Source organism: Anabrus simplex, chromosome 6 (genome assembly GCF_040414725.1).
Source record: "Anabrus simplex isolate iqAnaSimp1 chromosome 6, ASM4041472v1, whole genome shotgun sequence".
NCBI classification, from domain to species: Eukaryota; Metazoa; Arthropoda; class Insecta; order Orthoptera; family Tettigoniidae; genus Anabrus; species Anabrus simplex.
Window position 1 is genome coordinate 53,446,773 of NC_090270.1, and position 16,133 is coordinate 53,462,905.

General features: G+C 41.4%; 1 protein-coding gene across 1 annotated transcript in view; it reads right to left on the reverse strand.

The window, feature by feature from the left end:
* LOC136875858 (cardioacceleratory peptide receptor-like) overlaps window positions 1-16,133 on the reverse strand; it is a 293,506-nt gene that overhangs the window by 169,785 nt on the left and 107,588 nt on the right. The gene's annotated exons all lie outside the window — the stretch shown is intronic.

Here is a 16,133-nt window from a genome sequence, read left to right on the forward strand (position 1 = left end):
CTCTTCAGAAGTAAGAATAGACAGAAAAAAATGCAACTTTAAAATACCGATCTCTTGATACTGCATGGCTAAAAACTGGCTCAGGTGAACAGAGACCTTTACGTAACTTGCTGTTTATAGACCTTGGTCAATTGCCAAGCGAATTGGAAATCGATGGCTTTTGAAGGAACTTGGAAGTGTTTTATAATAATAATGTTTTAATGCAGCCACTGGCCATAAAACAAGAATACAATCATATATATACATCCATACCTGCTTAGTTCGGGCGGAAATCACTATCACTATCAGGCTTTCACAAATTCACTAATTGAGCACTTTCTCTCGGAGCATTCCTGTATATGATATCGCCCGCAGATTTGACCACAGAGCTTGCACACACACTGATCACTTGGGTCATGGAATTTCTTCTCTGAACACAACTTAAAATGGAAACCATGGACCGCCATTCTTGTAGCGATGTGGCGCAGCTGGTAATTTGTGCCCATCCACCTTCTGTCCATCATGGCTTCGGTAGTGTAGAAGGAATCCCAAATTTCCATTTTCTTGGCTTTCAGATCTTGTAGAAGCTTCTCGTATGCCGCATTAACTGGCAGTATTAGCTCGTTCCGAAGGTCCTCTATCAGGTACGTTTCCCTCGTTAGCTCATATACCAACCGCGATCGGGTTGACTTTGATACTCCCAGTACCCTTTTGAGGTAGCGAGCTTTGATTTTCTCCAGTTCCTCCAGTTGTTTATAAGTAAGGTACTCTCCTATGAGTTCGAGACCATATGTCAGCACCGGTATTACCTTTGCCTTAAATAGCTGCATAGCTGTCTCTACTGCAATAAGGGTAATATTCCCTATGTCGTTCATTGCTCTGATCGCAGCAACCATCCTGGATCTGATGTGTATTCGGAAGCAATGCCCACTTGCTTGCAGAGTTAGCCCTAGATATTTGAAATGATTTACTCTTCTTAGACGCGATCCTCTACACATTATTTGTTCAGCCTCCGCGAATTTACCGCCCTTCCTGAAAATCATCATTTCTGTTTTGTCCTCGTTTATCCAGATTTCATTTTCTTCTGCCCATTCCACGAGTAGGTCCATAGCTCGTTGCAGTTCATCGATGTTCTCTGAAGCGATCGCCATGTCATCCGCGTAGATATACATTTTCGCATTGGTACTTTCTTTTATCTTTACCCCTACATCGCATGTGAAGGCGTTAAACAAGATTGGACTCAGTGGATCTCCTTGGAGGACCCCTATTTTCTGTGGTATCCACTCTGATACGCCTATCCCATCATCCATTTTCACATAATTTTCCGCTAGTATATTTGATATAAGTGTCTAGAACTAGGCAGAATTGGAAGTGTTTTATCGGATACTGTTTAGTCAGTATATTATTTCCATATCTAGACAATTTTCGCGCGTACTTTTTAGAATTAGGCCCTAGTCTGGTTCAGTTTAGGAGCCGTTAGGAAACGTTCCGAATTCTAAGGAGTAAGTTATAACTAGAGCTCAGCGCGGATATACAATATACAATATACAACATACAATATACAATATACAATATCCTCATCCGCTCCGCATCCGAACTTCCTTCATGGTTATTCGCATCCGCAAAATGGTTATCCGCGGATATTGTGAATATTTAACTACAGTATATTACCTTCATTGTATTGAAACGGATGGATCTGTTCACATTATACATGACACCTGACACAGTCACAGGTTTATCAGGAATTTCTTTTCGACAACTACCGACTTACTGACCTTTGTTCCTTCCTTCCATTAATTGCGGGCAGGTGCCAGTTAGGGATTGGTCTCAAGACACTTATATATCACTATTCTCCCGTACCAATGTCAAGGGTCGCCTGAACACGAGCAAAAACATGAGTATACCTGAGTGAAAATCAATAAACTTCATTATTTAGAAATTATCTGCAAAATTATCCGTACTGCCATATAACTGCGACTGCAATTTTTCGAATATAAATACCTGGAGGCAAACCAATAATTGAAAAGAATTCAAGTATTATGTAGGAAACTGAAGTAGCTTAGCATTCATCTTCAGTATTAATCTGTTGACGCTAGTGTATGGATTTGAATTACCGGGCTGGCTATACACCCGATGAGCGTTTTGCTATAAGTGTCAATTAAGATATCATTATGTACTAAAATTCTGGATGGTAATTAAATAAAATTTGATCCGGCATCATTTACAGAGAGGCAGTCACCGTTTGCGATTTCTTGGAAAAAAATTAATTTTTGTGGCTTTGCTCCTTTATTTTCGTGCACGGTAAGTGGAGTATTTTGAGAAAGGTTCAAAGAAGAGATTATTTAATACAATTATAAGTAAATAATTGTTTGGCGATAAACATGAGGCAACACAGACAAAATCTTCATTAAATTTCTCCTAATTTTCTCACCAGAAGGAATGGAATGCCGTAACCTCTCATATATATTAGAAGACGATTCACAAATATTAATAAATAACTATTTGTCATTGGGGATTTATCCCGCACTGAGCCTTGCTTATCGAATATCGCCAGCTGCTTTGGAATTTAATTTTATTCCAAACACTGAATTGTCATTTAAACTTAGAGGAATTTTGAATGTAATAGCCTATGCACTGTTCAACAGCTGCGCAGCAAAAGAGTAGCTATTCCTGTGCACGAAGTTCAGCTAGAGCTGGGACAGATACAACACAACCGTTTTGGGAACACAGCCGTGGTTAAATGAAACCGTTGGATGAAAGTAACAGTTTGTAGTTACAGTGGCGTTCTGCTGTCGCGTTCTTAATCAGCGCTGTTTCACAGTTTTACAACTGGTGCGTATACCACACCGTCGTTTGCAATCGTTTCATTTCTTGAAACTGGAATTTTCCGAAGTAATAAAATGACTCACAAGTCAGGCAGGCCATTCCTGAGATCTGCGCTGATGAGCCTGACGTTATCGAGAGCGAGAATACAGTACTACGCTGGATTCAATGGCTTGAGGCACAATTAGCTGAGTACTTTTTGAGTTAATCTTGTTAGTTATTCTGATTATACTCCACTCAGTTAAGAAATACAGAACTAATGTATATTTAGATGCCGTACCATGTATCATTTAAAACAAATACGAAAATATCAAACCTCAAATCAGTCTCTGTAATGACAAAGACACTCTTACAACGGCTTAGACTGTGGAACGCTGACCTCCTGAGCCCAACTTAGCAGGTTCGACCCTGGCTCAATTCGGTGGTATATGTAGGTGCTCAAATACGCCAGTCTCGTGCCGGTAGATTTACTGGCACTTTTAATTAACTTCTGCGGTACAAAATTTCGGCACATCTGCGTCTCCGAAAACACGTTATCTTATCGAATCCAAATGTTTACACAACCTACAATGAAATGTTTTATACGTTGTTTATAAATTTTGGAGTGTTATATTTCCAAGGAAAAAAGGTGTTATCAGTTTTGTTAGGTTTTTAGCTCAAGGTGGTTGGAGGATTCTATTCTTGGTCACGTTGTCATTTTTATATATCCAGTGGTTGTGCTGTATGAGTGTGACATACCTAATTTTTTTAAATAAGTAATTTATTGAACATTGCAGGCATTTAGTCCAGCATAAGAGCATTGCGGGTTAAATACTTGGAAGGGGAAGAGATAAATAAGATGGAAAGAGAATCTGAATATTATACTCTTGTCAAATTAATGAAAAGGAAATGGAGAAGGCCAGGGAAACTATCGAAATTATTGAAAATAAAGCTTGTGGGATAAAGATAAAAGTGGTGAATGAGGGAAGGGTAAATGCTGATGAAAGTGATGAAAGGGGCATACACAGATATGCAACATTGTAGAGTCAAGTCAGTAATAGTAAGGGCGACAATAATTATAATTTTAGTATTATGTCCCGTTTATATATGTTCAGTTTTGTTCCTTTGCTCCTTACGTATTGTATATTTTATAATTAGTAGCATTTTAGTTCATTGATAAGTAAGTCGTATTGTATTCCTTCTAATTAGGTTATTTGTTGTTGTTGGTATCTCGTTTGTCTGCTTGTTGGATTTTTTGTTAGATAGTGTTTGGCTGATGACGTAGAGGTGGAAGAGGGATAGATAGGCCTGTCCTATCTCTAGCTAAGTGTTGATTCTGTACGTCCTCACGGGTAGAGTAGAGTAAAGTAGTGACTAGTCTTAGGTTAGAGGAAGTAAGTAGTCAATGAGACAGCGAAAAATGAGCCGAGTCATACCACCGTCTCGGCAGAAGAATACAGGCGTGACGGCCTACATGTGGAGCTGGCATCCGCACACATGTGGGCTGTTACATGAAGGAGTGGTGAGGAATAACATTGACAACTTAAGGGGCCGGTGAGGTATCGGTTTCCGAGCCTCATGAGACATGTGTGGTCGTGACATCCCAGGGAAGGGTGGTTGCAATTCCTCACCGGGTAGGGGGGGGGGGCGGGGGTGTCGCAAGCCAGACAGATTTAGGATAGAATTAGTATAGATTCAATGTAGTTAAGTAGTTAGTTATAGGCTTAATTTAGATGTAGGGGGTGCCCTAGCATGTTGGCTGGTCATCCGCCCATGTTAGAGGCAGCTTAGTAGATTTAGTTAGGGATGGCGCCTTGCATGGTGTCTGGTATCCCATCCGTGTGGGGGCCCCCAAGTTAGTTTAAGATCAGGGGGTTGTAGGGTTGGCCCTTCCATGTGGACTGGTCATCCACCCGTGTAAGGGGCCGCTTAGTAATTTAATTGGTGTGTTTTTAGTTCTTTCTATAATTGTTCAGTTTGACTGGGTTTAATAGTTCTTTGTTTTATGTAATGGAATTGTGAACATACGCAAGTTAATTCACTTGTTTTATGTCAGTTTGTATTAGATAGAATGATATGGATCACTGGCGGGCCGGTACCGGAAAGTCGCGAGTGCTGCGGTTGACGCACTACCACATTTCTTTCCATATCGGAAGGAGAACGTTATTTTGCAACAGTTTTATAAAACGGTTGTCTACGCGCAACTGTTTCGGTGACAACGATGTCTAATAGCAACTGTCTTGCCCAGTACTACTGTAAGTACTGGTGTCCAGTAAGACCCTGACTGCGCATCCGGGTCTGCTACCCCTTCCACTTCCCTTATCATGCCTGCTGCTCAGCGCTGTCACGGTTTAGGTGGGCTTGAAATACTGGCGAGCATTTTAGCCAATGTAACGCTATACCATTGTTTAAGAATTAAATAATATGCGGCAAGAAATGTTTATGCATTTTAAAACGCTCTGCAAATCTGCAGGCCAAGAGCTTTCGTCAGAATGCTTTACGATGTCCATCAGTTCAACCGTTCTTTCAAAATTGAAGCAATAAAAATCAGCCTAGTGTTTTAAATATATAGATAAAACTAATAATGTTCTAAGGAGACTCCGTAAGTCCACTGTGGTTCGTCCTGGCAATGAATCCATTGTCAAGGATTTTGAACTCCACTCGATTTGGATATTACATCAAGTCCAAGTACCGAAGCCAGTGCCGACTGTATCATCTTTTGTATATGGATGACATCAAACTGTACGCAGCCAACCGACAACAGCTTGGACAACTATTGAGAATCACTGAAAGATTCTTGAAGGACATATGCATGGACTTTGGGATTGACAATTGCCAGATGGTTATTATGGTTAAAGGTATATTATGTGAAGAAGATTCCTCGTTGTCATGAGAATGTTACTGAAACTCAAAACCAAACCAAAGGTACGGGAAATTAAATTTGGTAATAGAACTCTATGTAGCTTCGGCGAGGCATTCGTCCCGAACTGCAGTCATTAGGAATAAATTCCACTGACACTGCAGATTCGGTATAGAACAAATTGAAGACTGTTGTGAGTAGTGCTAACAAGGAAATACATGGGTACAATTAATTTCCTAATAAGCCGTGGTTAAGCGCCGAAACTTTGAGGCTAATAGAGGATAGGAAACAGCTACGAAGAAATAAATATGAAACTCATGAATATTTACAAATGCACGCTTCACTATCTCGGAAAATTCAAAAGCAGTGCAGACTTGATAAGGCAAACCAGTTTCATGAAGTCTGTGAAGAGACTGAACTGAATAAGCAGCACTGTTAACCTCCTGATCTCTTTATGAAGGTAAAGAAAATTACCCGCGCCTTGAAGCCCCGTTCATGGGTTGTGGAAGAAGAAGATGGTACCCTCATTGGAGAGAAACAACTGGCCTTTGAAAGGTGGAAAAGATACTGTTAAAATCTATATGCAGATGTGACCACCAGGGATGTTTGCAATAAGTACATCCCTAATCAATCTAACTCTAAAACAGAGCCTTCATTACTAAAGAGAGAATTAGAAGATGCAATTAAACACCTGAAGAATCATAAAGCATCAGAAATCACTGGGAAAATGATTAAGGAAATGGGAGAAGAAAGAGTACGTTTAATGCACTTCATCTGTAACAAGATATGGGATAGTGGTGTATGGCCACAAAACTGGCTCATTTCCACCTTCATTCCACTTCGCAAAAAGGGACCAGCAAAGAACTGCGGGAATTATCGAACCATCTCTCTAATATCATATGCAAGTAAAATATTATTGCATATCATAAATTAACGTTTGAAACCTTACATTAGATATCAGCTCCCACCAGAACAGACTGGCTTTGTCAAGGGAAGAAGAACTAGAGAACGGATGCCAAATATCCGTCAGTTAGTTGAAAAGACATATGGATTCTACATTCCTTTTTTTCTGAGGTTTGTTGACTACGAAAAGGCCTTTGATTGTGTTTTGTGGTCGAAGTTGTCGTGTGTTCTAGAGGAAATGGGAGTTCCATCTCATCTCATTTCACTTATAAAAGACTTATACGATCACAACTTGACCAAATTCAGAGTTCTTTGTGATCTATCATCAAGTTTCAAAGTATCCAAAGGTATGAGACAAGGATGTGTCTTACCACCTCAATTGTTTAACATCTATGGTGAATTTATCATGAGGCATGCCCTCGAGAGTTGGAAAGGAGGATTTTCGATTGGTGAGAGGAGAATTAATAACCCCCGTTTTACTGACGACACCACACCTGCAGCCAGCAGTGTACAGGAGCTTGTCGAGATAATGGATCGTGTACAACAGAAAAGTCACAATCTTGGCATGGAATTTAATTGGAGCAAGACAAAAGTAATGATTGTCAAGAAGGGTGCAGAGATTCAGCTGCCAAAGCACCTGAACAATCTCCAAAGTGTGTGTCAGTTTCCTTATCCTGGTTCAATAACCGAGGATACAAGTAGATGCTAAAAATAAATGTAACGTCGCATCATTCTAGGATGTACAGCTATAGCGAAAGTAAAGAAGATCCTGCAAGATACAGTAGAGCAATATCTATGAATACGAAGAAAAGATTAGTCCATTCGCTTGGGTTCTCGACCTTCCTGTATGGATGCGAAACTTGGACCATAAAAGCTAAAGACAGGAACCGAATCAACGCCTTTGAAATGTAGTGTTTGAGAAGCATGTTGTGAATACAGTGGACAGCCAGACGAACAAATGATTCTGTCATCCGGGAAATTGGAATACAAGAAAGTCTATGTCAAGTTGTGTACCAGAGAATGCTACAATTCTTTGGTCACATTATGAGAAGAGAGGATGACAGCGTGGAAAAATTAATTGTCCAAGGAAAAGTTTCTGGCAGAAGGACACGGCGACGTCGTAAAAGGATGGGTTGATCAAGTAAGAGAAATCATGGACTTACCATGGAGAGTTACTGTCTGGAAAACGTAAGAACGCACAGTATGGTATCAGCATATAAAAGAAACAACAAAGTCCTCGGGTCACGATACTCAGGCATGAATGGAACAACTGGAGAATTAATCTTCTATACTAATACTTAAAGAGAGACTGTGAGTTTGTAGCTATCTGCCAGGTAATCTCAGAAACATTTTGCACGGTAGAGTAGTCCACTGTTTTCTCAACAGATCATGAAGGTCATATGAATGGCGCTACAATCTTGGTTCGCGTTTTCCAGCAGAGGACATTGCAGCAATGATTGAAGTAAGATTGTCGTTTGAGTAACAAAAGGCCGTATTGAAGTGGTGCTGGAATTTCGAAAACATGATAGAGGTACAAGGGCATTGGCGTTATGTGTATGGAACTCAGCCATTCTGTGCGTACTTACGTTTTCCAGACAGTAACTCTCCATGGTAAGTCCATGATTTCTCTTAATTGATCAACCCATCCTTCTGCGACGTCCTCGTGTCCTTCTGCCAGAAACTTTTCCTTGGACAATTAATTTTTCCACGCTGTCATTTTCTCTTCTCATAACTGGACCAAAGAATTGTAGGATTCTCTGGTACACAATTTGACATAGACTTTCTTGTATTCCAATTTCCCGGATGACAGAATCATTTGTTCGTCTGGCTGTCCACTGTATTCGCAACATGCTTCTCAAACACCACATTTCAAAGGCGTTGATTCGGTTCTTGTCTTTAGCTTTTATGGTCCAAGTTTCGCATCCATACAGGAAGATCGAGAACCCAAGCGAATGCGTGTCTTGTCATCTGCTTAAGTTATAAGAAATGCAGAGGTATCTGTGATTATTTCTGTGATGTATGCTGTCATGATGTTGAATAAAACTGGGTTGATTCGGTCACCTTGTAGGACTCTGTTTGTTTGGGTTACGTTTTTGGATAGGGTTATGTTATCTGATATTTGGACATAGTTATATCTGAGGATATTCGAGATTATGATTGCTATCGGATGCGTAGCCCCATATTAGGTAATTGAGTTTCCGGACGAGTGTTGTTCTATCAACAAGGTCAAAAGCCTTACGATAGTCTACGAAGACTACAAAATAATTCTTTCCTGGATGCCTCAATGTATCTTGGACTTATTCTATTAGGTATTTTACGGCATGTAGTGTGCTTCTTCCCTTTCGGAAGCCGAATTGATTTTCTGGTATCAGGGAGTCTATTTCTTCTGCCAGCCTGATTGTTAAGTTTTTCATGAAGAATGAATATTGAAGTTTCACGACGTGTTGAAGATGAGACAGTATTATGTAGTTTGTGACCCCCCCCATAACCTTTTCGAACTGGCATGTGTGTTGCCATTTGGAAATTCTATGTCAATCGGCTTTCGCCAATATCTCCTTTGTTATGATATGCCGCGCGCTGCTGAACGGAGTTTTGGTCTGCGCCTACTGCGCGTGAGCGAGTGGTGAGGCGAGTCTAGTCTTGACCCCTAGCAACTACTTCCGAGGGAGTCGGCGTCCTGTAGCCGCCATGGATAGACGTGTATGTGAGTGTTCCGCTATGCGGCGGATGGTGGTGCTGAAACCCCCATGAAACCAACTTAAGAGGGATTATCCCTTATTCTATTAGTTGCTGGCCTCCTACTGTTTCACTGGATTATGTTTTTGCTACGATAATCCCCAGGATCCTTGGTGAACAACTTTAGTTCACGGCCTCGTGGTTGCCGGCCTTCAATAACAATGGCCAAGGTTTGAACTTCTCAATTTTTCTGGACTCAAAGGTATGTAACTGTTTTGGATTAAAGTATTTCTGGGGAAGCAAGAAGATTTATGTGTTTCGGCGTACTTCAAGATAACTGTAATAATAATAATAATAATATTTGGATTAAGACTTCCTCTTCGAAAATTGTGCTGGATATCGTGTGCGTCTGTGAGCCTTAGGAAACGGTTTCGGCAATTAATCATTTTAGAATGCAGTTCGCACGGTGGAAAAAAATTGTATGTTTATCGTAAAATTCTGTAAAAGTTTTTTTTGCACTTGATTGTACAATAAGGTGTGAACCAAGGCGCAGTTTCCAAGGTAGCGGGGTTAGCTTTCCTTCGGGTTCCTTGCCTTTTGGGTTTTATTCCTCCTTTTGTTCTTTTTGCATTGTTTCTGGGATCTCTGTTTTATTTTTGATTTTAAACCGTTGGTTTTACTTCTCTTTGGTAGTCCGTGCTTTGTTTTGTCCGTTACTATGGCAACGTGTGTTTGGGTAATTGTTGTGGGTTTTGTTTTCCGCGATTGTTGTTGGTTGATGTGTTCTTGTGGGATGAATATATTTTTGTTGCCTGGTATCGTTGGCATTTATTTCATATAAAGTGATTTATTTCGGCCTACCTTTGGTCGTTTCGTCTCGTTTTTTGGCTGGGCGAAATGTGTAACTTCTTCCTTTATTTTCGTGTGCCCTTGGAAATTGCCCTTGGTAGAAATTGGAACGAATTGTGGTAAAGTTAAAAGGCAACCGGCCTAAAGGTCATGGGACTAGGGTTTGTTTACTAAACATGGTATTTGTTTTTTTTTCTTAAACGCGTGATCGATCACATTTAAATCAATATTTAATTATCTTGTTTGACGGTATGGAGGTCACTGTTGTTTTTTTTCTTTTCCCTGTTGATTTTTACGATTTTGTTCCTTCATTTTGTTAAATGAAGTCTGCATTTTCTTATTTAAAGCTGCCTCATTGGGTATTTATTTATTAATCACATTAATTTCTTGCAGGTTAATCCAATTATTGTTAGTCGAGTATTTGCTTTCTTTTAAACAATTTGGTTCAAGGTGTTATCTGAATTAATAATGAACCTAGCTCCACTCCTGATATTATCTTGAAATGTTACCTCTCATTTAAATGTCTATTAAATTTTTCTTTCATATCACTTGAAAGTTGGTTTTCATTTGCCACATTTGGTGCAGCGCTGCAACTATTTCTTTGTTTGGTTGTCCACGGACCTTAAGTCGCATTTCCTCCACGTTTTGGGTAAGTGTCTCTCTTTTCTTCCTTTTGGGTAATTTTAGTATCATGTTGTTGGCTGGTGCCGTTTTTATCCTTGGAATTTTTTGATGTACTGTTACTTGTTGCTTCTTTTTCGCCCTTGTTCTCTCTTGTGTTCGCTTAATCTACCCTTATGGGGCGGACACAATAGCAACCTTCTCACCAGTCTCTCTCTCTCTCCTCTCTCTCTCTCTCTCTCTCTCTCTCTCTCTCTCTTTTTCTCTCTTTTTCTCTCTCTCTCTCTCTCTCTTTTCCTATCTCCTTCTTTTCCCTCAACTGGTGGGTAAGGTTATTAACCTCATCACCGCTGGGATATTCCCGGGGTCCTAGAGGGTGGTGACCGGTGAGAGTGGTATCAGAGCGGTGGTTGTTTGTTGTTCCACTGTTGTTGCTCTGCTGCCTAATCTCTGTTGTTTCTGCCTTGTGCAGCCTAACTTTCCTCCCCTCCTACCCTTGCTCGGTGCAGTGCTGTGGCGAATGTTGGCGGATGGAAATCAAAAATTAAAAAACTAAAAGTGTTGTTGTCAATAACTATTGTAAAAGGGAGTGCAAGGATCTTGTGTAATTTTTTGATTATTTTGTTCCATGTTTGCTACCATGGCGCGTGCCGTTACGAACCCCTCCTTCCTGCGTCGTGCCGAATTGGAGTACGAGTTATCCATTCGTGGCCTTGAACCTGCCCGTACTGTTGCTGAGTGCGCTGCCTTGCTATCAGCCAACTCCCAGGTCCCCATTAATGTATTTTCTATTGACAGGAGTCGAGTGGGTGAGTACCTTAACCTGATCTGTGACAATCTTAACGAAATTAATATTATTCGTGAAGAGTTTATTGAATTGCCTCCGTCCAAAGCCCAAGTAAACCGGCTGAGGGCCAGAGCTGACCACTACTCGGGCCGAATTCAGGATATATTATCTATTAAGCCTGATTCTGTTTTTGTGTCAGAATGTGCTAGATTGTTAACGGTGGTTTCTGGCATCACCTCTGATTTAGATTTGCTGTTGATTAACAGAGATATGGAGAATTGTTCTATTGCGACTGCACTTAACCCTTCTGTACCTACCCAGAGTGTCTCTTCCCACCAAATTGCGTCCTCGACCCATGCCCAAGGTCCGTGTTGTGTGACTGCTCCTTTACTGGAAACCTTAGTCTCTAAGCTAAATTCGGCGTCATCGCCTAACTGTTTAAAGGAAGTTTTTCGGGGAGTGAAGTCCTTTTCTGTAAATTCTATAGATGAGTGTATTCGGTTCCTACGGTTTTTGGTGGAGTTGACCGAGACTGGTAATGTGTACTCAGTTGACGATTTGGGGATTTTCCGCGCCCTCTTCCCTCATTGTGAAGGGATTCTAAAGAGAGAAATTTCTGAAGCTATCTCTAAAAATTTATCGATTGGTACCTTTCATGAACTTGTCCTTTCCAAATTTATTCCCTCTCTTGCTCTCCAAAGTCTTGTGCCCCAACACTGTTTCCGTACCCAGTTCCTGCATGAGAACTTGCTAACTTATGTGCTGGATCTGCGATTCTTTTGTAAGGTTTTTAGAATTTCTGTGCCAGAAAGTGAAATGGTCTCTAGAATTTTAAAAGGAATATCTCCTGCGTACCGCTCCTATCTTTCCTTAACCCGTTGCCCTACTACCTTTCAAGAATTGGAAGAGGCCTGTTCCTTTGCTGAAGATGTCAAACATGGGGATGCCTCCAGACCTGTGAATTTCCCTCCCCCTACTACTACCAATTGTCCTGTCCTTCCGTCAACACCTAAAGTAGTGAATGCCCGTAAATGTTACAACTGTGGGTCCCGAAGTCATCTAAGAAATTCCTGCCCTGACGTTAGGCGTGGTCCAGGCGCTTGCTATTCCTGTGGCTCTAGACAGCATGTTAAAAGAAATTGCCCCTTGGTAGACAGAAATGGTACTCAATGACTAGAAAGGGAAAGGGCAGAGTCTGCCAATTCTAAGTTTGTAAACCCTGAATCTCGTAAGAAACCGGTGTGTCCCCCTAGGTGCAATAGTATTTCTGTTCATGCCCCCTCCTCTGGCACGTGCACATTTGTCGAGGTCAACAATGAACCAGTAGATGCTCTTCTTGATACTGGAAGCGCAGTATGCTTGATGAATTATGCCTGGTATTGTCAAAAGAAATCCTCGTGTAAACTTCCGGAAATAAAACCCACTAATCTAAGATGCGTTTCGGCTAATTGTCAGTTTTTAAATATTTTGGGGACTGTGAAGGTCAAGTTAAGGATTGGGAATTTCACTTGGAAGATCAAGTGCTTGGTGACATCCAATTTATCATGTAACATTATTCTGGGTACCAATTTTCTATCTTGGGCTGGTGTCGTTTTGGATCCTCAGTGTCGAAATTTCTTTTTTAAATTTTCTCCTGACCTGAAATTTGAATTGATTAACGTTCCCTTGACAATGCCTAAAGTTTTGTGTGTGGGTTACCCTGTGTCAGATGAGTCTAGTGACATCGATCGGCTTGATCTGAATCATTTAGGAGATGCCGAAGCACGGCAAGTTCGTGATCTTTGCAGGGAATTTCCCGATGTGTTCACTAGCAAGTTAGGCTTGACCAACGTACTCGAGTATGACATTGAGTTGTCTGACCTGCAGCCTGTTCGATCCCCTCCTTATCGCCTTTCCCCACCCCGTATGTTGGAATTAAAGAAAATCATTGAGCAAATGGAAAGAGACGGAGTGATCAGACCTTCGACTTCCCCGTATGCGTCCCCTGTGTTCTTGGTACCCAAACCTTCTGGTGGTTATCGTGCTGTGATTGACTATAGGTCTCTAAATAGTAAGATTGTACTCCAATCTATTCCCCTACCCGACCTTCATACTTGTTTTGGATGGTTCTCAGGTGCAAAATTTTTCACTGTCCTGGATTTGAACCAGGCTTATTACCAAGTGCCCTTATCGAAGAGATCAATTCCCCTCACTGCCTTCATCACCGACTGGAACTTGTATGAGTTCCTCAGACTCCCGTTCGGGCTCAGCTGTGGAGCAGCTGTGTTGTCAAGGTTGTTAAATTCCATTCTCTCTGACATTAAGTTCAGCTATGTCTTTAATTACCTGGACGATTTATTAATTTATTCGAAGACCTTCGAGGAACATATGGTGCACGTTAGGGAAGTATTGCTACGGTTAAGGAAAGCCGGCCTTACAGTGAAGTTATCAAAGGTAGCTTTCGCCAGACCCAGCATGTCTTTCTTGGGACATGTAGTTTCTTCTGAAGGCGTTTCCATAGATCATTCCAGAACTCAAGCCATTAGGGATTTTCCACCTCCCAAAGATGTCAAGGGCGTTGCTCGATTCATTGGTATGGTCAATTTCTTTAGAAAATTCATCCCTAACTTTGCTGAAGTGGCTGCCCCGTTGAACGACCTTAGGAAAAAGAATGTAAAATTTACTTGGGGTAAAGCCCAGGAGGAAGCTTTCAATTCATTGAAGGTCGCACTGATTAATGCACCTTTGTTAGCTATTCCTGATTTCGAGAAACGTTTCATTGTCCAAACTGATGCCTCCGGGCGTGCTATTGCTGGCGTTCTGTTACAAGAACATGAAGATGGGCGTAGGCCCGTGGCCTACGTATCCAGGGTCCTCAATGATCTGGAGTCTAAGTACTCCATTTATGAACTAGAGTGTCTAGCTGTGCTATTTGCTCTGGAGAAATTTCGATCTTTCATTGAACACGTCAACTTTGATCTGGAAACCGATAATCAGGCTCTTTCTTGGGTGTTGAACCGACCCAAAAGGACCGGTAGAATAACTAGATGGGCATTACGGATCTCATCCTTTAATTTCAATGTTCGCCACATTCGTGGGTCTGAGAACGTCATTGCCGATGGCTTGAGCAGGATGTTTGAAGGTAACCCTTGTGTGGAAGCCAACCCATGTGTCGATAAGCTTGCTGTCAATACCGTTGGAGTTAGTGCCATCCTCACCGACTCCCCATTGCTGTATCAAGAAATTGGAGATCATCAAAAAACTGATCCGGATCTGAAAAGGATCATTGATACAATCAGTAGCGGGATCGAAGTGAAACCTTACTCCTTATCTAAGGGTGTTCTCTGTTGTAAGGGTCGCAAGGACCATAATTCCAAAATTGTCGTTCCTAAAGTTCTGGTACCTGTCATTTTCAAGTATTACCACTGTTCACCCCTTGGCGGTCATCTAGGAAATTTCAAAACTCGTTTGAAAATCAGGCAATTCTTTGTTTGGAAGAAAATGGATAGTGATATCAGGAACATGGTCAAATCTTGTAAATCTTGCGCCATCAGCAAACCTAATTTGAATAACCGAGTGGGATTATTGTCTTCATCACAAGCGTCGCGCCCCATGGAACGACTGTTCATAGATTTCGTAGGACCCCTCCCCCGATCTTCCTTGGGAAACACCCACATTTTTGTCTGTATAGATGCCTTCTCCCGGTTCTGTTGGATCTTTCCCACCAGGTCCACTAATTCACGTACCTCTATCTCCTGTCTAAATTCCATCTTTGCATCCTTTGGCCCACCTAAGTTCTTAGTATCTGACAACGCTAGTTCTTTCACCAGTAACTCCTTCAAAAGGTATCTGTTTGAGTTGGGCATTTCACATGTCACCACTATTCCATACTATCCAAATCCTTCTTATGCAGAGAGGTTGAATCGGAACTTAAAATCTGCGTTGATAGCGTATCATCATGGCAACCAGTCCAAGTGGGACTCCTGTCTGCATTGGTTGGCCCATGCTTTCAATTCCGCTACTCATGAGTCCCATGGTAAGACGCCTATGTCTTTAATGTTTGGCTATACTCCGTACTCCCCTATGTCTAACCTGCTATGTATTGAGGATCTTCTCCCAGACCTATCTAGACCTAATGATGTTCAAAAGATCTGGAACGAAGCAAAAAGGAATCTAGCTGTGTCATACGAAAAGGTCAAAAGGCAGTACAATAAAGGTAGGAAACCGTCAAAATTCAATGTTGGTGATCTCGTGTATGTTAAGTGCTACCCAATGAGTAAGGCCGTGAATAAGTTTTCGGCAAAACTTGCCCCTAGGTACCAAGGCCCGTGCACTGTGTTGGAGTTCTTGTCTCCCGTTTCTATTTTAGTAAGCGACCCTGTAGCAAGGCGTATTAGGCGCGTTCATGTTTCTCAAATTAAACCCGGTTAATCTGGCAAATTGTACCGCATCTTCCGCTGGATGGATGCACCTTTGGTAACTGACCTGTATTGTTAGTGAATTTAGCACACATACTGTGGGATGGCGAGCGAGTCAATCTGGTCCTTCTATGCCTCGTGTTGGTGACTCTAATTTAGTACTTCTTGTATGTTACTGTTTCTAGGTGTGGATCCTTGTAGTTAGAAATTGTCTTTCCTTTATTGTCTTGTGATGGGGGTATTAATACCTTGGAATTGA